General features: G+C 35.4%; 2 pseudogenes; one reads left to right on the top strand and one right to left on the bottom strand.

The window, feature by feature from the left end:
• Positions 1 to 3,921: 3,921 nt before the first annotated feature.
• On the bottom strand, positions 3,922 to 14,168 carry LOC136042912 (calcineurin subunit B type 2-like; annotated as a pseudogene).
• A 1,870-nt stretch (positions 14,169 to 16,038) lies between these two features.
• LOC136042913 (zinc finger protein 84-like) lies at positions 16,039 to 17,356 on the top strand (annotated as a pseudogene).
• The last annotated feature ends 7,656 nt before the right edge of the window (positions 17,357 to 25,012 follow it).

Below are 25,012 nucleotides of genomic sequence, written 5' to 3'. Positions count from 1 at the left end.
AATCTTCGAAGCGTGATGGGTTTCTATGTCAAAACCAAAATCATGAACATTACAAAATTGGACATTTGTATTACGATCAGGGCTGCTCATATACCTTGGCAATTTTCCCCCTTTACTAATTGCAACTATTACGCTTTTTGTCTCATCAAGCGTAGTCGAAGTCTTTGCATTACTACTTCTACTGAATAAAGAAAATTTAAAAAATTTTGGCTTAGTATAGAAAACTAAAAAAAAATACTAAAGAAAAAACTAAAAAAAATATAAAAAATAAAAAAAGGAAAAAAACCTGTAAAAAAAAAGACAGAAAAAAAAAATAATTCAAGAAGCGTCGTTAATTCTTAAAAAATGACAATAAAAAGAAAACTAAAAAAAAAGAAACTAAAAAGAAAAAATTTAGGTCTGTGGGGTTGGGGGAGGGTCGGGGTAGGGGGGCTTAGGGGGTGGGTGGATTTCCAAGAAAAACTAGCAAGTGAGAAAAATTTTGCCGTTTTCGGTGGATTCTAGCCTAGAGAGTATTATTTTGATTAGTTTCAACAGTAAGATGTTATTTTGAAAACCAATTTACTGGTATTTTAAAAACAGCCTGGAAGTACACGCTTGAAATTACACTAGCCAAAAACCATTTACAGGAAATTTTCAGTTCCTTGGCTTGAAAAGCAAGCATTATTAAACTTCAAAAATTTACAACAGATAATAATGAAAAATTTCAATAGCAAAATCTGCTAAATTTTTAGTATAGCTAAGAGGTTGTTGAAGTGTTTTCCAGGTTGAAGCTATTGTCTTATGAGAGGACCTCAACCATTCCCCGTATCTAAGAGAGATAAGTAGTGTTTCTGTAAGAAAGTAGGTATTAGAATGTTGCGGAGAAAAGTATTTTTTTACTTTCCTCTCCCATGCCAAATGAGCCGAATTCAGAGTATAAAGACTTCAGCAGCTACTTTGAAGTCATTTTAATTTCAAACATTTGCCAATTCTGTAAAACTATGTATTCTGAAATTTTTGTCGAGCACTTCTTCTGATACTCCCAGAATATTGAGTTTGGTTTATTTTTAATATTAACCGCATTAATAAAAAAACTCAAAATACAAAAAATATTTTGTATATTATATTTTAAAACACCAGGTTTTAACTAGAAATCTGTATAGCAAACTGGCTAAAAATTCCTTTATATGATTTGCTTTTCAATGTTCTCAATTGCTACACATAACATTTCCTCAGAAGGTGAGTGAGAAAAATGGCAGAAACAAGAGGTGAGATAAGAGGAAGGGCTCTAAACGACAGAGTTATTCAGTTTTGTTTTCTAAAACTGTTTTCATGGCTGATTTACTGGATTTTTGCATTCACAGTAATACTACTAACGATGACTCTCGTCGAATTAGGTGTGAATATCAACAGTTCAGTTGTATGGTTATTATTTCAATATTTTATGTTTGGTTTTATTGTATTTATGTTCCTCCCTGAGTGGGTAAAATTACACGCTACTTTTTTCATCATTGATAGTAAGGACATAAGACTTTGTACATTGTTTCTATTTTGGATACTGCTTGTCGGGAAACCAGCAAAGCATATATCCATTACATTAGAAATATGTCTAAATCAGCAGAGTGCTTTTTAGATACAACAAATGAAAAGATGGATAATTTGGTTAGAAATTTGATGAAGGATGAAGAAGTAAAAAAAATAACTGACATGCTGAAAGAAGTTAACGCTATTAACGGTGCACTTAAGATTATTATCAGTCTTTTCAAATTTTTAAATTTCCTGGCATTTATTGGTGTATGCCCAATAATATGGGAATTTATTAAGAGAATTTTAGGACCCATGCAAAACATATACAGCTACTTATACTCAAAAGCAGGTAAATGATTTTTATAACAAAGGATATTGATAAAGAAGACAGAAGGATGCATCCTACTTTGAAAATTCTTCCCTTAAAAAGTAAAAATAAAAGAAAATACATGCTAGCAAGGAGTATCGGTTCACCCCTTCCTTGTGTTACGAAATCTTGGGTACTACTTGTGGATTTTGTTGAAATTACTGCTAATAACATTAGCAGTAATTTCTGTAGATGATAACTTCAGCAGGATTTATAATGGAACTAATAACACATTGAAAAATGTTCTTGATATTGACCTAAAAATATTTGGTATGGTTCTACCTGGAACTAGCTTCATAATGAAAGGTTTTGTTAATGTTATTAAAGACAAAATAGATATGTTTCAGGATCAGTTAAGTTTAAAGGATTACAAAATGTGCTTATTGCCAATTCCTGACTCGGTATCAGTCTTTACCCCTATGGTGAGATTAATTTTTTTTTATATTTTAAATTGTATTTTAGCTACTTATCAAGAAAAACTCAAAGAAACACTTCTTCATTGTTGTTATCCAAAAAGGCAGAGAGAGCATGAGCTAGTCTTGAGGGAAAAAATATTACGAGAAAGCCAGAGGAAGCTAGCACAAAGGCATATGGCCGCAAAAACTACGGGATCTGCTGTGTCCGACAGCAAATATAAATCTTATTTGTTGTCGTATGATATTGTAGATGAAGAAGATCTACCAACACATAATTATTACCAGTAGCTGTTGACTTACTTGCAACTTTAGCTGTTGGTTAGTTACCCCAGGAGCTCTCGGCTTAGTTGGACCTGTAGCTTTTGGCTTAGTTTTGTGAGAAGTCCCTTTTTATTATTTATTATTGCCTTATATTATCTATATATATAAAAATATGTTGTCTGTGTGTCGAGTGACGTCATGTCATCAGGACGTCATGAAGATAGTTGTCGTCATGTTTGTTATGACGATGACGCCATTAAAAGTATTTAAGAAAATTGTCTAAAGACAAATTTTAATTGTAAGAAGATCGTGGACGGAAAAATGTTTAATTGTAAAATGACTGAAGAACCTACAATGACAACAGCCGAGGAAGCTGCTCAAAGAGTCTATGCCAAAAACTTGCGGCTGATAGAGAAAGTAAGAAAAGAAAGCGTGCCGAGGAATCACAAGAACAGCAAGAAAACAGGCTTGCGGGTAAAGAACGCAAAACCGCGCAGTTAGATGAAAATCCACCTGGACAGCGAGAGTCAAAACATATCAAACTGAAAATGATCATACAATAGTCGTTTATAAAAAAGGAAAACACAACCAAAAGATTTCAAACGGCGCTTGGAAACAACTCGTTCTACAATAGTTACACTGTCATAGCTCTTCATCCTCACATTTGTTACAAATACCCGTGTTCTTTTTTTTTCTTTTTTTGAATTGTCTTCGTCCTAAAAAGCATAATACTCTGTTGCTTTTACAACTACTACTAATACAACACTAACACTACAACTACTATCACCAAAATACTCTGATACTAATACTACTAAGGCCAAGTCAATGCAGGTAAAATTTGAGAGAATACTGATGGCAAATTCGAACTAACAAAAGACGACATGCGCATTTAGATTTTAAAAATAGCGTATCTAAAGAATTGATTTATATATTCAGTTGAAACTCCCAAAGTATGCTTAAAGTGGAAGATCAATTGACCAAAAGGCAATATGCGCTCCTACTACTAATATTACTGCCACTATTCTTTAATAGCTGCAATAGCTGGGGGGAAATCCTTAATGCGGCAAATGTATTTTTTTGCATACCTCGTTCATTTTTCTTTTTGTATGAAGACGGGTTTTCACTAAATAATAACACTAATACTAATTATCACTGGTTCAAAACTTTTCACGTCAATTCTAGAGGATGCAACTGTGTTCTCATTTATTTTCTGATGTTTTGCTTTAGGCTGACGGAGCAGATCCAAGGTTCCGCTGTTTACAGATGAAGAGAGGCAAAAAATACAAATGGGGTAGCCCAAGCTCCGTTGGTACCCCCTTCCTGAAACGCTAATTCTGTATCCATCCCTGATCCTCCCACTAGCTACCAACAGCTATCTTCCGGTTTTAGTTCTACATTGTCAGTTTTCATTATTTACTAGTTTTCATATTATTATACCATTATGATTCTCCTATTACTTCATATTCATTAGTTTTCATTAGAATTCTAGTTTCTAATTTTTTGGCATCAATTCCACAGGATTCAATTGTATTCTGATGTATTTTCTTTTTTTTTAAATATTATCTTACCTGGAATAATTCACCATTGGAAATAAAACCATCATTGTCCATATCATAAATCCTAAAGGCGAAACGTAGTTTTGATTCTTTGGTCTCCCTTCACACTAAATTGTGAAACTCCTTGAATCAACTTCTGAAAAAAAAATAAAAAAACTAATGTTAGAATTCCCAGAAATACAAAAAATAAAAAACTTTCAGAAGATCTTGTCAGCATAAAATGAATTTTCTAATAAGTGATCAATGATAATAGCCAGGCCCTGTAAAGTGACCCCAACTCTGTGGGAAGTTTATAAAGCACAGAGCTCCTCATAACACCCCTCAAAACACTGAATGAAAATGTTTGGATTAAATATTTTAAGAACGAGTTCGCGAGGGTATCACCTCCCGATGATAGCCATGAAGTTTAATGTGAGTCTGAGTTTGGTCAGTGTCTTGGCCTACTACCAAGACACTGACAAAATCTACTTAAAATTATTTTTAACAGTGGCCTTGCTCCGGATGTATTCTGTACCGGTTTAATAGCTCCTGTCATTGAGAGGGGTAAATCGCCATCTAAGTGTAGTTAGCATTGAAAAATAACCGTCTCTTCATAACTATGTAAACTGACGGAGTTGCTTATAATTGATGAGATAAATTCAGCGTGTTATGCATCTGATAACTAATTTGGATTAAAAAAAATTTCTTAGTCATGTAAACGCAATCTACAAATTTATTTAATTGGTGCGAAAAATACTACATCTTGCAGGTCATGATGCGAGAAGGGCGTTTGATTCAATAAACCCACAAATACTTGTTTCAGCTCGGGCAACGAGGTTTAAATAGATCTGATAGTAGTACCTTTTCGTAGTATGTATTGACGGCTTCGTGTTAACTCGAAGTTTCCTTCAGCTAATAAAACCTTAATTTCGCAAGCGATAGTTCCGATGAGAAAGGGTTTTGGTCCGGGTGCCGGTTCTTCGCCACCCCTCATAATAATAGCGTTGTATCAGCACAAATGAATCTCATGACAAGTTTTATTTTTGTGTCTGGATTTATTGTTATTAAATATGCAGACGGCATTCTAAATTTAAGTAAGTCGTTATCTTAAATTGAAGAGAACTATACAATTTTATGTGAACAGTATGCTTCTATGGTCCTAGAGTTCAATGCGAGTAAGAGCGAGGTAGGCAGATTTTCTGGTAATCGTAGTTATTATCGGTCGTAAAGTCAGTGCTAGGTGATAATGTTACTGAATTTGTGCCTACTATGCGTTATCTAAATTTGCCAATTTTCGCCAGATTTGAAAAGTACTCGTGCTGCCCTTCTTAAACATTTCTAAGTTCTAAGAGTTCTGGGATTAGAGGTGCTTCTGGATCGTTTAAAAGAGCAACGCTTTCTGTAACCGTATTGTGTTGGCCTGCCCTTATAATGTGTTTGGGATCCTATATGTACTTTCTTTAGTGCTGTTTTGGAGACTTTTTATGGAGATGGATAAAAAATGATTCATAATGATTTGTACAAGTATGAGAAGTTATCAATGAGAATTCCAATTGGGATCACAATCGAAGGATTACCCGTAGATATGCGATAGCTAACCCAAGTCTCGCCGCATCGGAACGGTATACAGCTTTTCGTAATCCGCTTTATCCGAATCACATTTTTGTTCAATACAGCTGTGTGAATTGTTGTGTATAACTGGACTAATGTAATTTTTTTATCATTTGTTTTTCGTTGTTGTCTACAATGTAACATTTTATGGCTTTAGTGGCTAATAAAAATAATTATTATTATTATTTGGTATTTTCCTAGGAAAATGGAACTAAAAAAAGGTGATATCTTAAAACAGTAGTTTCAAATAGTGTTTGATTACGAAAATTAATTGTTGAAAAAGTCAGCCAAATGAAAACAAAACTTAACTCAGAAAAAGATTGGATATCAAAAGATTCCTATAGAATTTGAAGTTGAGTAGTTGTGTCTCTCATTAGAACTAAAATGGCAAATCTCAAAGGCAGAACTTGACGGACTCCCAATACGCTTAAGGAAAAAGCAACCCCTTTGTGACAGCCGTATTACATGTCCCAGATTTATCAAAACCTGTTAAATGAAAACTAACCTTTAAAATCCACCTCTCCATTTCCATCGCTATCAAATATATCGATGACTCTTTGAACAAGGGGATTTTGTTGCAACTACGGCAAAGTCATAAATTCATCTACACTTAATGAGCCAGAATTGTCCAATCAAGTTTTCTAAACGTTTTCCAAGCCGCCTTATTTCATCCGGGTCAACTGAAAAAATAAAACAAAAACGTTAGTTAAAACCTGCATTCCTGAATCAAAAACTGAGTTTCCGAAATCATCTTATTCGATCTTTACTGAAAAAATTCAAATGAATGTGCAATGTCAATTTAATATACATATTGCTGATATTTTTTCCTTAAAATCTATATTAATTTTTGACACTAGTGTCCTGGTTGAACTTCACTGAAGTAAGGATGCTAGGACTGTTATATAAAATTTTCATTTAAGTTTCATAGATCTTATGTTTTTGTAAGTCCTTTTTCTTTTAAATATTTATGTTTTGCTGAGGGCGGCCCTGGGACATAGGGCCGCAATATTCATTCAAATTAGAATACCACTGTCTCATGAAAATAATTCCCTACTGTTCTTCTTGTTTCTGATGTTTGTGATTGAAAGGCAGAGTGGTCTTCATCGACTATTTATGTTTGTTATGGAAAATGATGGGCGTGGGAGGGGGTCTCTCAAATCACTTTGACGCTTAAAAAGGACATTTTAACTTCCAATTTAAAATCAAATGAGACCCATCTGAATTTAATACAAACATCCATTCCATAAAAACCATGTATGCCTCCAGGGCATAGCTTCAAGCCCTTGCCCAGGGCTCTGGGGGAGGGGGGGGGGTTGTGCCAGCCCTGGAGGCATTGTCATATGTTCTTTGGGCTATTTCAAACAAAACCGCACAATTTCAATCAGATATATTGAATCCAATCAGAAGTTGGATGGGGAGGGGGGACTAATTCTCTTAAAAGAGAATTACAACTTCCGATTTCAGCAAATTGAGCCACCTCTAAAGTTTATACAACGATCCCTTCGATAAGAACCCTAAACACCCAGGTGCATAACCTACAACCCTCAGGCTCTAGTGGTTTGTATCAACCTCAAAAGCCTTGTTATATGATATTTGGACTATTGAATAATCTATTCGATACATCTCGGAAAAAAATGACGTGTTTGTGAGTGTGTAATTTCTATTAGATGCATTTCGTGACAATACGACGTGTGTGTGTGCGGGGGGGGGGGTAGCTACCCTCCAATTACTGACTCTTAAAAAGAGCCTTACGACTAAAGACGTGCGACGCTGAGAAAGTGAGCGAGTCAAAAATGAAAATGAAAAGCAAAGACACATGCGGTTAGAAGAAAAGCCGCGGAGCGTCGAAAATGAAAACCAAAGACAAAAGGGCAAGAAGACATGCGACAACGAGCATGTGAGCGAGTCAAAACTGAAAATGAAAAGCAAGGACACGTGCAGTTAGAAGACATACAACACCGAGCACGTGACCAAGTCAAAAATGAAAATGGAGAGCAAAGACACACACAATTAGAAAACAGGCAACACCGAAAATATCAGCGAGTCAATGAAAATCAATCTGGACAGCGATATTAAAACGTGTCAAAATCGAAAATGATAGCGATTATGATTGGGTTTGGGATTTGACATGGATAAGGTCATCAATACCTACCATACCCTTGTAAAAAAAGGTTCGGCAATATGTATTTCATAACGACGAAAAAACAAACCAAACCAATTGAAAATTATAGAAACGATAACTGGGTTTTGGATTTTGACATGGATATGGTCATCAATGCCTACCATGCCTTTGATGTCAAAAACCTGGACTATACAAATCGTTGGAAGCGAAAAAAGTTCTTGTCCCACAACCTGACCAATTAAAAGAGACAAAGGTTCGGCGATATGTCTTTCATAACGACAAAAGACAAGCCGAGGCAGAAGTTTAAGGAAAATAAAAAGAAACATAATTTTGTAAAGGCAATACTTCTAATTTAAGGCCCATTTGGACGTCATGACATAAAGATAAGCCACAAAATGTCTGTGTTCAAAAGACAAGCGACAGTGAGAATCAATATATAGAAGAATACTATGTGCCGAGTGCCGGCGGCGAAGCCACCTAGCTCTCGGTGCATACATAATATATATATATATATATATATATAATATATATATATATATATATAATATATATATATATATATATATATATATATATATATACTAGTTGTTGGAGGTGGCGCGAAGCGCCACCCCAACACCTAGCTGGTGTTGGGCCCCCCCCGCCCAAGCCCCCCCGCGTGTAAGGTCGCTAAGCGCCATTGTAGTTGTGTCACAGTGTCCCACCAGTGAATATAGAAATATATATATGTATATATATATATATATATATATATATATATCGTCATTTATATTCTCAGTATCCCGGTCGTCATTTGTGTCCCAGTGTCCCAGTCTGTAATTTCTCTTTGAGCGTACCAGTCGTCATTTATATTCCCTGTGTCCCGGTCGGCATTTGTGTCCCATTGTCCCGGTCTGTAATTTATCTTTGAGTGTCCCAGTCTGTAATTTCTCTTTGAGTGTCCCGGTCGTCATTTATATTCCCTGTTTCCCGGTTTTTAGTTTTCTTTTTCTCCTTTATTTTTCAGTTTAATTCCTTTTTTAGTTCTTTTTCTTTTTCAGTTTTTAGTTTTTTTAGTGTTCATTCATTAGTCTTTGTTTTTTTTTTTTTGTTTTTTTTTTGTTTTTTTTTTGTAGTTTTTACCTTTTCTAGTTTTTTTTCTTTTTAGTATTTAGTTTTTTACCTTTTTTAGTTTTTTAGTTTTTTTTAGTATTTTCTTTATAGTTTTTTTGTAGTTTTTACCTTTTTTAGTTTCTTTTCTTTTATATATGCTAAAGCCAAGGTTCGAACCTGGAACCTCTCGGACCTGGAACATAACGCTTTACCAACTCAGCTACTCGGCTTGAATATATTCGTTTTTGAATTGGTATATGATGTGTCCCGGTCGTCATTTGTGTCCCGGTCTGTAATTTCGTCAGTCGACAAACATGACGTCAGACGAACAAACAACTTCACGACGACATACAGCTCAATCCTTATAATGACGTCAGTCGACAAACATGACGTCAGTCGACACACAAACATGACGTCAGTAGACAAACAACTATACTTTATTATATATATATGTATATAGATATATATATATTATATATATATATATATATATATATATATATACTGAGCTGTTTGGGTGGCGCTTCGCGTCAACCCCCCCCCCCGCGCGCGTAAGTCGTTACGCGCCATATTAGTTACGCGCCATTGTAGTTGTGTCCCTGTGAATATATATATATATATATATATATATATATATATATATATATATATATATATATATATATATATATATATATATATACTATATTATATATATATATATATATATATATATATATATATAATATATATATATATAATATATATATATAATATATATATATATATATATATATATATATATACTATATATATATATATATATGTATATATATATATATATATATATATATATATATATATATATATATATATATATATATATATATATATATATATATATATATATTTAACTACATAAAACTTGCAAATATACAACATTCTTGGCTGTCCCATTGTCTGTGCATATAATAGATTTTCAGGTTTACCGACTCTTGAACATGCAACATATAATTGTCCATGGGAAAAACATCTGCATTCAGATCTATACCTCATTATTCTAATGATTGCCCTTGAGCTTTGTTGATGGTGATTACTAATCGAACATTCCCTGTGTCCCCCGTCGTCATTTATATATCCCCCTGTGCCCCGGCGTCCCCGTTGTAGTTGTTTCCCTGTGTCCCGGTCGTCATTTGTGTCCCAGTCTGTAATTTCTCTTTGAGTGTCACGGTCGTCATTTATATTCCCTGTGTCCCGGTCGTCATTTTTGTCCCGGTATATAAATATATATATATATATATATATATATATATATATATATATTATATATATATATATATATATATATATATATATATATATATATATATATATATATATATATATATATATATATAATATATATGTTGTGTGTGACGTCTGAATTATTTCATCACATACTAATTCAAAAACGAATGTATTCAAGCAAGTAGCTCAGTTATATAACTACCTGTGTTGGCGCAGTGGGTTTAACCTTAGCGTGGTAATACGGGACCCAGAGATCGAACCATGCTGCAGGAATGCACTACAGGGCCGACGCAGGGACCTAGTAGTCAAGAAGCGTCGTTAATCCGATACAAATACAAATACAGTAGCTCAGTTGGTAAAGCGTTATGTTCCAGGTTCTAAGTCCGAGAGGTTCCAGGTTCGAACCTTGGCTTTAGCATTAATACAAAAGAAGAAAAAAATTAAAAAAGATAAAACTAAAAAGAAAATACTAAAAAAAACTAAAAACTAAAACACTAAAAAAGTGGTAAAAAACAAAAAAGTAAAAAAAAACTAAAAAAAAACTAAAAAAGGTAAAAACTACAAAAAAAACTAAAAGAAAAAATAAATAAAAACTAATAAAAACAACTAAAAAAACTAAAACTGAAAAAGAAAAAAAAAAACTAAAAAAGAAAAAAAACTGACAAATTAAAGGAGAAAAAGAAAACTAAAAAAAAATAAAATAAAAATAAAAAAAATAACTGAGAAAGTTAAATGTATTCAAGCCGAAGTAGCTGAGTTGGTAAAGCGTTATGTTCCAGGTTCTAGGTCGCGAGTTTCCAGGTTCGAACCTTGGCTTTAGCATTAAAACAAAAGAAGAAGAAAAAACTAAAAAAGAAAAAAACTAAAAAACAGGTAAAAACTACTAAATAACTAAATAAGCTAAAAAAACTAAAAAAAAAAAACTAAAAAAAAGGTAAAACTAAAACTAAAAAAGAAACAAACTAAAAAAAGGGTAGAAACAGCAAAAAAATTAAAAGAAAAAAAAACTAAAAACTAATAAAAAAACTAAAAACTGAAATAGAAAAAAAAACTAAAAAATGGAAAAAACTGAAAAATAAAGCGGAAAAAGAAAACTAAAAAAAATTTAAATAAAAAAACTAAAAAAGGTAAAAACTACAAAAAAAAAATAAAAAGGAAAAGAAAAAACAAAGAAAAAAGAGTATAAAACCAAAAAAAAAAAAGGAAAAAAAATATTATTTCATCATATACCAATTCAAAAACGAATGTATATACAGACCGGGACACAGGGAATATATATGACGACCGGGACACTCAAAGAGAAATTACAGACTGGGACACCGGGACACAAATGACGACTGGGACGTGTGTGTCGACTGACGTTATGTTTGTCGACTATAAATGACGACTGGACACAGGGACACAACTACAACGGGGACGCCAGAGGCACAGGGGGATATATAAATAACGATGGGACACAGGAATGTTTGATTAGCAATCACCATCAACAAAGTTCAAGGGCAATCATTAGAATAATGAGGTATAGATCTGAATACGGATTGTTTTCCATGGACAATTATATGTTGCATGTTCAAGAGTCGGTAAACCTGACAATCTATTTATATGTACAGACAATATATATATATATATATATATATATATATATATAATATATATATATATATATATATATATATATATATATATATATATATATATATATATATATATATATATATATATATATATATATATATATATAACTAAGCTTTTCAAGCAAACGGAGAAATGACTGAACAAAATAAAAAAGCCGAACAAATGAAAGATCACGTTTTTAAAACGTATGTAATAAAACGTCTTCTAATATATGTTTGGTCTTTTCCTTGTTTCTTTTCCAATGAAAATGTTCCTTGTTTTGATTCCTTGGTCACTTGTGTTTTTTTCTTCCGTTTTTGTCGAGTCATGTATAGCTAGTGAGGTCTTTGAACCTATTAAGAATAGTAACCTACTCAGAAACTTTTAAAATACTATATTTTGATTTAATGACCCTGTTCCATTAGATGTTCACGTTTATAGACAGGAAGACAAAATCTAATTCTTATATCTTATAGCTCTTTGTGTTAGAACACAAGGGACAATGACAATCTATATATAGAAGCCTGCCGCGTGTCATGCTTGGGCACTGTCTGCGGTTAGAACACAAGGAACAATGAGAATCCATATATAGAAACCTGCCACGTGTCATGCTGGGGCCCAGCGGCGAAGCCACCCCACTGGGACACTCAAAGAGAAATTACAGCAATTACACCACTCTAAGCATTTTCCAAGATATTAGATTCCGCCCTTCAAACTTCTGCTTCACCGGATCCGGTCAGGACATAAAATAAGAGCTCTAAGACCTGATATCCTTCCAAACATCAAATTTCATTAAGATCCAATCACTCCTTCGTAAGTTAAAAATGCCTCATTTTTCTAATTTTCAGAATAACCCCCCCCCCAAAGTCATAGGATCTGGTCGGGATTTAAAATGAAAGTTCTGAGACACGATATCCTTCCAAACATCAAATTTCATTAAGATCCCATCACCCGTTCGTAAGTTAAAAATGCTTCATTTTTCCAAATTAACCGGCCCCCACTCCCCCCCCAGATGGTCAAATGGGGAAAACGACAATTTCTAATTTAATCTGAGCCGGTCCCTGGTGTGCCTGCCAAATTTCATCGTCCTAGCTTACCTGGAAGTACCTAAAGTAGCAAAACCAGGACAGACCGACAGAATTTGTGATCGCTATTTGTCACTTGGTTAATACCAAGTGCCATAAAAAAAGGAAAAGAAAGGAGCAAGCTTAGAGGGAAATATAAAAGAACAAACTTATCCGATAAATAGTTGGGCGAGTGACCCAACATATCCCATCCAAGATTAATGACCATCACAACATCTAAAAGGGTAATTAAATCCCGAAATTCATATGCTCAAAAAATCTTTAGGATTAATGGAAAATAATCGTGCTAAAATAGTGATAAAATGGTTAGGTTTGGCTAGAGGGGGAAAATTCGCAGGCATACATATATTGATTTTCGTTGTAAAGTAGCATACTACATATGATTCACCTTTGTTTGCTACCCTTTCCTCGAGAAAATGAAGGGCTTCCCAGGAAATGCATATAACATTGAAAGGTCCCAATGACCAATGGTCGATAGACAACTTGCAATATGTTTTACCTAAGGTCGATGATGTATTTACAATTTTACACCTTTAAAGTGATAATAGTATGCATAGAAGCAGATTTTTTGTCGAAATATTTATTTTATTTTGAATTTCATGTTTTGTTCTTTACAAAAGGCCCTAGATATAGCGACTTCCTTTAGAATGAGTCCTTAAACAACTCTTTATGTTCCAGTGCCCCGCTAGTAGGAGAAAAAAAAAATTGAAAAAGGACAAATCAGTGCTACCCTTGCAAAAAAGTGATTTCCCTTGTTTTCCGAGCCAGAGGACTGTAATTTCCTGTGCTTTTTGGCAATGGCGATTCTAATGGTGACTTTGATTTCGATCCGATATATTGTCAAAACAATTGATTATAGGGTACTATGTGTCAAGGTCCTTTCTTTACTAGGCACAATAGTAGACATTGGCGAGATCACTTTAATTTTTGGAGGGTTTCTCCCTCTTTTTCAAAAAGTTGGCATTTTTCAGGCTCATATATATTATTGAGCAAATATAGGAAAAAATCAAATAAAAGCAGAGCTACATTAAATCCAAAGACGAATGAAGTTTAAATTATGAAATTTAATTGAAACTTAAAACAAACAGAAATTTAAATGAATCAAATGTCAATTTTGAAAAAAAAGATAAATCAGTAGGGCTAACACCTCGTATCACTTTTTAATTCTTCAAATTCATATGGTTTTTCATCAGCGTGGGTTTTCATATGCCTAGTTAAATTGTTCTTGATAGAAAATTTCTTTTTGCATGTTTCACATTCATATGGTTTTTCTCCACTGTGAATTCTCATATGCTTAGTCAAATTGGACTTGAAAGAAAATTCTATTTTGCATGTTTCACATCCAAAGGGTTTGTCTCACATCCAAAGGGTCATGGGTTCTCATATGACTAGCCAAATAGGACTTGCTAGAAAATTTCTTTTTGCATGTTTCACATTCATATAGTCCTTCTCCACTGTGAATTCTCATATGCACAGCCAAATAGGACTTACTAGAAAATTTCTTTTTGCATGTTGCACATTCATATGGTTTTTCTCCACTGTGAATTCTCATATGCACAGCCAAATGGGACTTGATAGAAGATTTCTTTTTTGCATGCTTCGCATTCATAGGGTTTTTCTCCATTGTGAGTTTTCATATGCTTAGGCAAACTGGACTTTTATGGAATTTTAATATGACGTCATTTACGGATGTAATATGAATACAGCCTTTTATATTAGTGGATGAAGTCATTAAGATACTGATGTATACAATAATGACGTCATTCACATGTCTTTTCCCCAAAATTAAGGCTCTGGACGAATTTTCCGAAACTCGTGACATATATAGATCGATTTTTAGGCCTGAAAATCTTAAGATGTCAGCTTTCCCCAAATATATAAATGTATAAATATATAAATATATATAATACGCGCGGGGGGGCTTGGGGGGGCGCGAAGCGCCCCCACCACAAGGTGTTGGGGTGGCGCAAAGCGCCACCCCAACAGCTAGTTTTTATTAATTAATAATCATTTCTTTTTGAAGTTAATTGACATTTTACAATTTTATTTGAGCAGCAAGCATTCTAAACTTCAACAATTTCTACTAAACTTCAAACTTTTGGTTTTCTGTTTTAAGGATTCGAATTGCTTTAATCCATTGTCAAAATATATTTAAATGTTTGTGCAATCACCAGTTTTTTCTATTTTAAGCAATTTAATAAAATTTTAAAAAGAGCTTAAATTTTTTGAGCTTGTAGATATTATATATATATATGTATATATATATATATATATATATATATATATATATATATATATATATATATATATATATATATATATATATATATATATATATATATATTTGGGGAAAGCTGACATCTTAAGATTTTCAGGCCTAAAAATCGATCTATATATGTCACGAGTTTCAGAAAATTCGTCCAGAGCCTTAATTTTGGGGAAACGACATGTGAATGACGTCATTATTGTACACATCCGTATCTTATTGACTTCATCCACTACTATAAAAGGCTGCATTCATATTACATCCGTAAATGACGTCATATAAAAATTTATACCATAATCAATTTCAGTGACGTCATTCATAGCATAAAAAACAAGGGTTGTCTAGGAAGATCCATCAGTCTACATTTGAAAAGCAAGTAGTAATATAAGTATGCTAATAACAAGTACAAATATAAACAGCCAGCATTGTGATATGGCACTAAGTCTGGAAACTTTGATCTTGACCCAGATTCCCAGCTTATGACTGGAGTGACCGATTTTACATACCAAGAAGACTTACAACTGGACTGCGAAAAACAAATTCCTTTGAAGCACAGATTGGCTAGGGATATGAGGACTCAAAATGGAAAAAAATACTATGAATGTGAAGAATGCAAAAAGAAGTTTCTTCGAAGTCCCATTTGGCTGTGCATATGAGAATTCACAGCGGAGAAAAACCATATGAATGTGAAACATGCAAAGAGAAATTTTCTACCAGGTCCTATTTGGCTAGTCATATGAGAATTCACAGTGGAGAAAAACCATATGAATGTGAAACATGCAAAAAGAAATTTTCCAGAAAGTTTGTTTTGACTGACCATATGAGAACGCACACTGGTGAAAAACCATATGAATGTGAGACATGCAAAAGTAAATTTCTAGAAAGTCCATTTGGCTCAGCATATGACAATTCACAGTGGAGAAAAACCATATGAATGTGAAACATGCAAAAAGAAATTTTCTACCAGGTCCTATTTGGCTAGTCATATGAGAATTCACAGTGGAGAAAAACCATATGAATGTGAAACATGCAAAAAGAAATTTTCCAGAAAGTTTGTTTTGACTGACCATATGAGAACGCACACTGGTGAAAAACCATATGAATGTGAGACATGCAAAAGTAAATTTTCTAGAAAGTCCCATTTGGCTCAGCATATGACAATTCACAGTGGAGAAAAACCATATGAATGTGAAACATGCAAAAAGAAATTTTCTACCAGGTCCTATTTGGCTAGTCATATGAGAATTCACAGTCGAGAAAAACCATATGAATGTGAAACATGCAAAAAGAAATTTTCCAGAAAGTTTGTTTTGACTGACCATATGAGAACGCACACTGGTGAAAAAACCATATGAATGTGAGACATGCAAAAGTAAATTTTCTAGAAAGTCCCATTTGGCTCTGCATATGACAATTCACAGTGGAGAAAAACCATATGAATGTGAAACATGCAAAAAAAAATTTTCTTCAAAGTTTGTTTTGACTGAGCATATGAGAACGCACACTGGTGAAAAACCCTATGGATGTGAAACATGCAAAATGGAATTTTCTTTTAAGTCCAATTTGGCTAAGCATATGAGAACTCACAGTGGAGATAAACCATATGAATGTGAAACATGCAAAAAGAAATTTTCTACCAAGTCCTATTTGGCTAGTCATATGAGAATTCACAGTGGAGAAAAACCATATGAATGTGAAACATGCAAAAAGAAATTTTCCAGAAAGTTATTTTTGACTGACCATATGAGAACGCACACTGGTGAAAAACCATATGAATGTGAAACATGCAAAAAGAAATTTTCCAGAAAGTTTGTTTTGACTGACCATATGAGAACGCACACTGGTGAAAAACCATATGAATGTGAAACATGCAAAAAAAAATTTTCTTCGAAGTTTGTTTGACTGAGCATATGAGAACGCACACTGGTGAAAAACCCTATGGATGTGAAACATGCAAAATGAAATTTTCTTCTAAGTCCAATATGGCTAAGCATATGAGAACTCACAAGCATGCAAAAAGAAATTTTCTATCAAGAACAATTTAACTAAGCATATGAAAACCACGCTGATGAAAAACCATATGAATTTGAAGAATTAAAAAGTGATACGAGGTGTTATCCCTACTGATTTATCTTTTTTCAAAATTGACATTTGATTCATTTAAATTTTGGATTGTTTTAAGTTTCAACTAAATTTTATAATTTAACCTTCATTTGTCTTTAGTTTTTATATAGCTTTACTTTTATTTGATTTTTTCTATTATTACTCAATAATATATATGAGCCTGAAAAACACGCCAACTTTTTGAAAAAGAGGGAGAAACCCTCCAAAAATTAAAGTGATCTCGCCAATGTCTACTATTGTGCCTAGTAAAGAAAGGACCTCGACACATAGTACCCTATAATCAATTGTTTTGACAATATATCGGATCGAAATCAAAAGTCACCATTAGAATCGCATTGCCAAAAAGCACAGGAAATTACAGTCCTCTGGCTCGGAAACAAGGGAAATCACTTTTTGCAAGCGTAGCACTGATTTGTCCTTTTTCAATTTTTTTCTCTCTACTAGCAGGGCACTGGAACATAAAGAGTTGTTTAAGGACTCATTCTAAAGGAAGTCACTATATCTAGTGCCTTTTGTAAAGAATAAAACACGAAATTTAAAATAAAATAAATATTTCGACAAAAAATGCATACTATTATCACTTTAAAGGTGTAAAATTGTAAATACATCATCGACCTTAGGTAAAACATATTGCAAGTTGTCTATCGACCATTGGTCATTGGGACCTTTCAATGTTATATGCATTTCCTCGGAAGCCCTCCATTTTCTCGAGGAAAGAGTAGCAAACAAAGGTGACTCATTTGTAGTATGCTACTTTACAACGAAAATCATATATGCATGCCTGCGAATTTTCCCCCTCAAGCCAAATCCAACCAGTTTTATCACTATTTTAGCACGATTATTTTCCACTAATCCTAAAGATTTTTTGAGCATATGAATTTAGGGATTTAATTACCCTTTTAGATTTAACAGATTTGCTCTGTTGGGGGGGGGAGGGGTTAATTCTGAAAAATTCGAAAAATGAGGTATTTTTAACTTACAAAGGAGTGATAGGATCTTTATGAAATTTGATGCTTGGAAGGATATCATGTCTCAGAGCTCTTATTTTATGTCCTGACCGGATCCAGTGAAGCAGTTGGAAGGGCAGAACTTAAAATCTTTGAAAATGCTTAGAGTGCTGTAATTTCTCTTTGAGTGTCCCGGTCGGGTGGCTTCGCCGCTGGGCCCCAGCATGACACGCGGCAGGCTTCTATATATAGATTCTCATTGTCCCTTGTGTTCTAACACAAAGAGCTATAAGATATAGAATTAGATTTTGTCTTCTTGTCTATAAACGTGAACATGAAAAATGAAAAAGGGTAATTAAATTAAAATATAGTATTTTAAAAGTTTCTGAGTAGGCTACTATTCTTAATATGTTCAAAGACCTCACTAGCTAAACATGACTCGACAAAAACGGAAGAAAAAAAATATAAGGGATTAAGGAATCAAAACAAGGATATTTTCATTGGAAAAGAAACAAGGAAAAGAAAAAAAACTAAAAAAGCTAAAAAAAGATAAAAACAAAAAAAAAATAAAAAGAAAAAAAGGAAAAAAAACAAAAATTTATTTCATCATATACCAATTCAAAAACGAATGTATATAAAGACCGGAGCACCGGGACACAAATGACGACCGGGACACCGGGATAAGGGGAATATAATGACAACCGGGACACTCAAAGAGAAATTACAGACTGGGACACCGGGACACAAATGATGACCGGACACAGGGAATATAAATGACGACCGGGACACAGGGACACAACTACAACGGGGACGCCGGGGGGGGGGCACAGGGGGATATATAAATGACGACGGGGACACAGGGAATGTTCGATTAGCAATCACCATCAACAAAGCTCAAAGGGCAATCATTAGAATCATGAGGTGTAGATCTGAATATGGATTGTTTTTCCATGGAAATTATATGTTGCATGTTCAAGAGTTGGTAACCTGACAATCTATTTATATGCACAGACAATGGGACAGCAAAGAATGTTGTATATTCGCGGAGAGATCAGGATGAAACTAGGTGGACAGAATAAGCACAAGTCCAAGAAAGGTGACTGACATAACCGGACCGGATCCGCTATCTTTGGTGGAGTTAGGTGGTGGGGTTCAGTGCTTTGGTGAGTTTGGTGCTTCTGGACGTGCTAGGACGATGAAAATTGTAGGCATGTCAGGGAGCTGTACAAATTGACTCGATAAAGTCGTTCCCCCGATTCGAACATCTGGGGGGCTGAAGGGAGAGGAAAAATTAGAAAAATTGGGGTATTTTTAACTTGCGAGTGGGTGATCGGATCTTAGTGAATTTTGATATTTAGCTTGACCTCGTGACTCAGAGCACTTATTTTAAATCCCGACCGACATTAAGCCTCTGATTTTTCTTTTATAGTAATCTATTGATTCTTAGAATTTTGCTAGAGCTCATACCATATGAGCTCTTAGCTCTTGGCTCTTCCGACCTCGTCACAAGTGCCATATGAGCTCTTAGCTCTTGTTTCTTTTTATTTTTTTTTTATTTTTTAGTTTTTTTCTCTTTTTTTTGTTTTTTTATAATTTTTTTTTAGTTTAGTTTTTCTCTTTTTTTATTTTTTGTTTTTTTTAGTTTTTTTTTCCTTTTTTAGTTTTTTTTCTTTTTTTTTAGTTTTCTTTTAGTTTTAACCCTCAAACATAAAAAAATGCATTAATTGTTTTTCTTTTTTTAGTTTTGTAGGTTTTTATGGCACTTGGTATTAACCAAGTGACATATAGCAGTCGCCAATTCTGTCGGTCTGTCGGTCTGTCTGTCGGTCCCGGTTTTGCTACTTTAGGCACTTCCAGGTAAGCTAGGACGATGAAATTGGCAAGCGTATCAGGGACCGGACCAGATTAAATTAGAAATAGTCGTTTTCCCCGATTTGACCATCTGGGGGGGGGAGTGGGGGCCCGGTTAATTCGCAAAAAATAGAAAAAAGGAAGTATTTTTAACTTATCAGCGGGTATTTGGATCTTAATGAAATTTGATGTTTGGAATGATATTGTGTCTTAGAGCTCTTATTTTAATCCGACCGGATCTGATGACATTGGGGGGAGTTGGAGGGGGAAAACCTAAAGTCCCGGTTTTGCTACTTTAGGCACTTCCAGGTAAGCTAGGACGATGAAATTTGGCAAGCGTATCAGGGACCGAGCAGATTAAATTAGAAATAGTCATTTTCCCGATTTGACCATCTGGGGGGGGGGGGGAGTAGGGGCCGGTTAATTCGGAAAAATAGAAAAATGAAGTATTTTTAACTTATGAGCGGGTGATTGGATCTTAATGAAATTTGACGTTTGAAATGATATTGTGTCTCAGAGCTCTTATTTTAAATCCCGACTGGGTCTGATGACATTGGGGGGAGTTGGAGGGGGGAAACCTAAAATCTTGGAAAACACTTAGAGTAGAGGGATCGGGATGAAACTTGACTGGGAAAAATAAGCGCAAGTCCCAGGTACATGATTGACATAATCGGAACTTATTTGCTCTCTTTGGGGTAGTTGGGGGGGGGGAGTAAGTCTTAAAAATTAGAAAAATGGAGTATTTTCAACTTACGAACGGGTGATCGGATCTCAATGAAATTTGATGTTAGAAGGATATCGTGTCTTAGAGCTCTTATTTTAAATCCCGACCGGATCTGGTGATGGGGGCGGGAGTTGGGAGGGGGAAACCTAAAACTTGGAAAACACTTAGAGTGGAGGGATCGGGATGAAACATGGTGGGAAAAATAAACACAAGTCCTAGATAGATGATTGACATAAACAGAACGGATCCGCTCTCTTTTGGGTAGTTGGGGGGGGGGGTTAATTCTGAAAAATTAGAAAAAATGAGGTATTTTTAACTTACGAACGGGTGATTGGATCTCCATGAAATTTGATTTTTAGAAGGATATCGTGGCTCAAAGCTCTTATTTTAAATCCTGACCGGATCTGGTGACATTGGGGGAAGTTTGGGGTGGGGAGACCTAAAATGATGGGAAACGCTTAGATTGGAGGGATTGGGATGAACTTGGTTGGAAAAATAAGCAAAAGTCTTGCATACGTAATTTACATAATTGGAACGGATCCGCTCAATTGCGGGGGGGGGGGTAATTCTGAAAAATAAGAAAAATAACGTATTTTTAACTTACGAAGGAGTGATCGGATCTTCATGAAACTTCATATTTAGAAGGACCTCGTAACTCCGATATCTTATTTTAAATCTCAACCGGATCAAGCGTAACTGGGGGGGGCAGTTGGGGGGACCGGAAATCTTGGGCAGTTGGGGGGCGGGGACTTGGAAGTGCCAAATGAGCTCTTGGCTCTTGGCTCTTCCGACCGCGTACCTTATGAGCTCTCGGCTCTTCCGACCTCGTCACAAGTGCCATATGAGCTCTTAGCTCTTGTTTAGTTTTTATGGCACTTGGTATTAACCAAGTGACATATAGCAATCGCCAATTCTGTCGGTCTGTCTGTCTGTCTGTCGGTCCCGGTTTTGCTACTTTAGGCACTTCCAGGTAAGCTAGGACGATGAAATTTGGCAAGCGTATCAGGGACCGGACCAGATTAAATTAGAAATAGTCGTTTTCCCGATTTGACAATCTGGGGGGGGGTTAATTCGGAAAAAATAGAAAAAAATTGAGTATTTTTAACTTATGAGCTGGTGATTGGATCTTAATGAAATTTGATGTTTCGAATGTTTTTGTGTCTCAGAGCTATTATTTTAAATTCCGACCGGATCTGATGACATTGGGGGGAGTTGGAGGGGGGGAACCTAAAATCTTGGAAACCACTTAGAGTGGAGGGATCGGGATGAAACTTGATGGAAAAAATAAGCGCAAGTCCCAGATACATGATTGACATAATCGGAACTGATTCGCTCTTTTGGGGTAGTTGTGGGGGGAGTAACTCTTAAAAATTAGAAAAAATGAGGTATTTTCAATTTACGATCGGATCTCAATGAAATTTGATGTTTGGAATGATATTGTGTCTCAGAGCTCTTATTTTAAATCCCGACCGGATCTGATGACATTGGGGGGAGTTGGAGGGGGGAAACCTAAAATCTTGGAAAACACTTAGAGTGGAGGGATCGGGATGAAACTTGATGGGAAAAATAAGCGCTAGTTCCAGACACATGATTGACATAATCGGAACTGATTCGCTCTCTTTGGGGTAGTTGGGGGGGCGGGGTGTAATTCATAAAAATTAGAAAAAATGAGGTATTTTCAACTTACGAACGGGCGATTGGATCTCAGTGAAAATTGATGTTTAGAAGGATATCGTGTCTTAGAGCTCTTATTTTAAATCCCGACCGGATCTGGTGACGGGGGCGGGGAGTTGGGAGGGGGAAACCTAAAACTTGGAAAACACTTAGAGTGGAGGGATCGGGATGAAACATGGTGGGAAAAATAAACACAAGTCCTAGATAGATGATTGACATAAACGGAACGGATCCGCTCTCTTTGGAGTAGTTGGGGGGGGGTATTTCTGAAAAATAAAAAAAAAATTAGGTATTTTTAACTTACGAACGGGTGATCGGATCTCAATGAAATTTGATATTTAGAAGGATATAGAACTCTCAGAACTCTTATTTTAAACCCGACCGGATCTGGTGACATTGGGGGGGGGAGTTGGGAGGGGGAAACCTAAAACTTGGAAAACACTTAGAGTGGAGGGATCGGGATGAAACTTGGTGGGAAAAAAAACACGAGTCCTAGATACATGATTGACTAATGATGGCCCTTGTGATTGATCGTGATTGCTAATCGAATTTTCCCTGTGTCCCCATCGTGATTACATATATCCTGGTCGTCATTTATATTCCGTGTCCCGGTCGTCATTTATATTCCCTGTGTCCCGGTTGTCATTTGTGTCCCGGTCTGTAAGGCAGTGCTGGGTTCTGGTTGCTTTGCCACCGGCTCCGTGGGCCCCAGCATGGCACGCGGCAGGCTTCTATATATGGATTCTCATTGTCCCTTGTGTTCTGGGTCCCGGCAACGCAGTGTCATTTTTGGATCGAATTGATGACGTAAATTGGACATTCTAATCTAGCCCTTTCTCTTTGAGCCGCAAGCCTGGTTTTGCTTGCTCTAGAGTTCCCTTTTTTTAATCTTTTATTACAGTTTTTTTCCTTTCTTTAGTTTTTTTTTTTTTTTGACGTCATATTTTAGTTTTTTTTTCTTTTTTAGTTTTTAGTGTGGCCCTTTCTCTTTGAGCCACAAGCCTGGTTTTGCGTTGCTCCAGTGTTTAGTCCTGGTGTTCCATTTTTGGTAACATATTAGGATAATTTCTTTTTGACATTAAATTAAAAAAAAACAAGTTTTTTAACTGAAAGCAGGGAGCGACATTAAAACTTAAAACGAACAGAAGATACTTCGTATAAAAAACGGGCTGCTTCCTCATCAACGCCCCGCTCTTTGCGCTAAAGTTTGACTCTTTCTCTCGACTCTGCTTTTTAAAACAGTAAAAAACTTTAGCGTAATGAGCGGGGCGTTTATTAGGAAGCAGCCCCTTTCATATACGAAGTAATTTCTGTTCGTTTTAAGTTTTATTATCGCTCCTTACTTTCAGTTAAAAAAATTGTTTTTTTTATATTTAATTTCTGAAAGTTTTTGAATCAATGCATGTTTTGATTTTGGCTCTCCGCAGAGGAATAATTAAACGAAATTTGCGTATTTATTTTTTTTTGGTTAAATGGCTTTCTCATAGTTTTGATCGAATGATTTTGAGAAAAAAAGAGCGGGAGAGGAAGCCTAGTTGCCCTCCGATTTTTTAAAGGCAACTAGAACTTTTAATTTTTTACGAATGTTTTTATTTGTAAAAGATATACGTAACTTATAAATTAGCCTACGTAACGAACTTTTGTATTCTCATGTTTTTATTACGTACAAGCTGTTGGTGTGGCGCTTCGCGCCACACCAACACCTAGTTGGTGGGGGCGCTTCGCGTCCCCTAAGCCCACCCGCGCGCGTAAGTCGCTACGCGCCATATTAGTTACGCGCCATTGCAGTTGTGTCCCTGTGTCCCACCTGTGAATATAGACAGATATATATATGCTTTTAACCACGTAAAACTTGCGAATATGAAATATTCTTCGCTGTCCCATTGTCTGTGCATATAAATAGATTGTCAGGTTTACCGACTCTTGAACATGCAACATATAATTGTCCTTGGGAAAACAATCCGTATTCAGATCTACACCGCATTTTTCTAATGATTGCCCTTGGGCTTTGTTGATGGTAATTGCTAATCGAATATTCCCTGTGACCCCGTCGTCATTTATTTATCCCCCATGTGCCCTTCCGGCGTCCCCGTTGTAGTTGTGTCCCTGTGTCCCGGTCGTCATTTGTGTCCCGGTGTCTCGGTCTGTAATTTCTCTTTGAGTGTCCCGGTCTTCATTTATATTCCCTGTGTCCAGCTTGTCATTTGTGTCCCGGTGTCCCGGTCTGTAATTTATATTTGAGTGTCCCGGTCGTCATTTATATTCCTTGTGTCCGGTGTCCCGGTCTATAACATACGGCAATAGATCAATTGTGTTGTAACTTTGTTCACGATCCCATTCTACACATGTAGAAATAGAAGCAGTACGATTAGGTGAAGGCATTCCCAAATGCTTAAGAAGTTTGTTTGCAATAGATAAGCACAAATCTTCAATCATAACTAAGGTGCAGTTATAAATTTCTGTTGTAAAGTCCAAGGTCATATCTGACCTTTCTAGCCGTATTCAGTGGAGTATATTCTCGGCCATTTGCGGTTTGTATTTCTCCCAT

The sequence above is a fragment of the Artemia franciscana genome, unplaced genomic scaffold (genome assembly GCF_032884065.1).
Source record: "Artemia franciscana unplaced genomic scaffold, ASM3288406v1 Scaffold_2448, whole genome shotgun sequence".
NCBI lineage: Eukaryota > Metazoa > Arthropoda > Branchiopoda > Anostraca > Artemiidae > Artemia > Artemia franciscana.
This window is presented reverse-complemented; position numbering and strand designations above follow the sequence as displayed.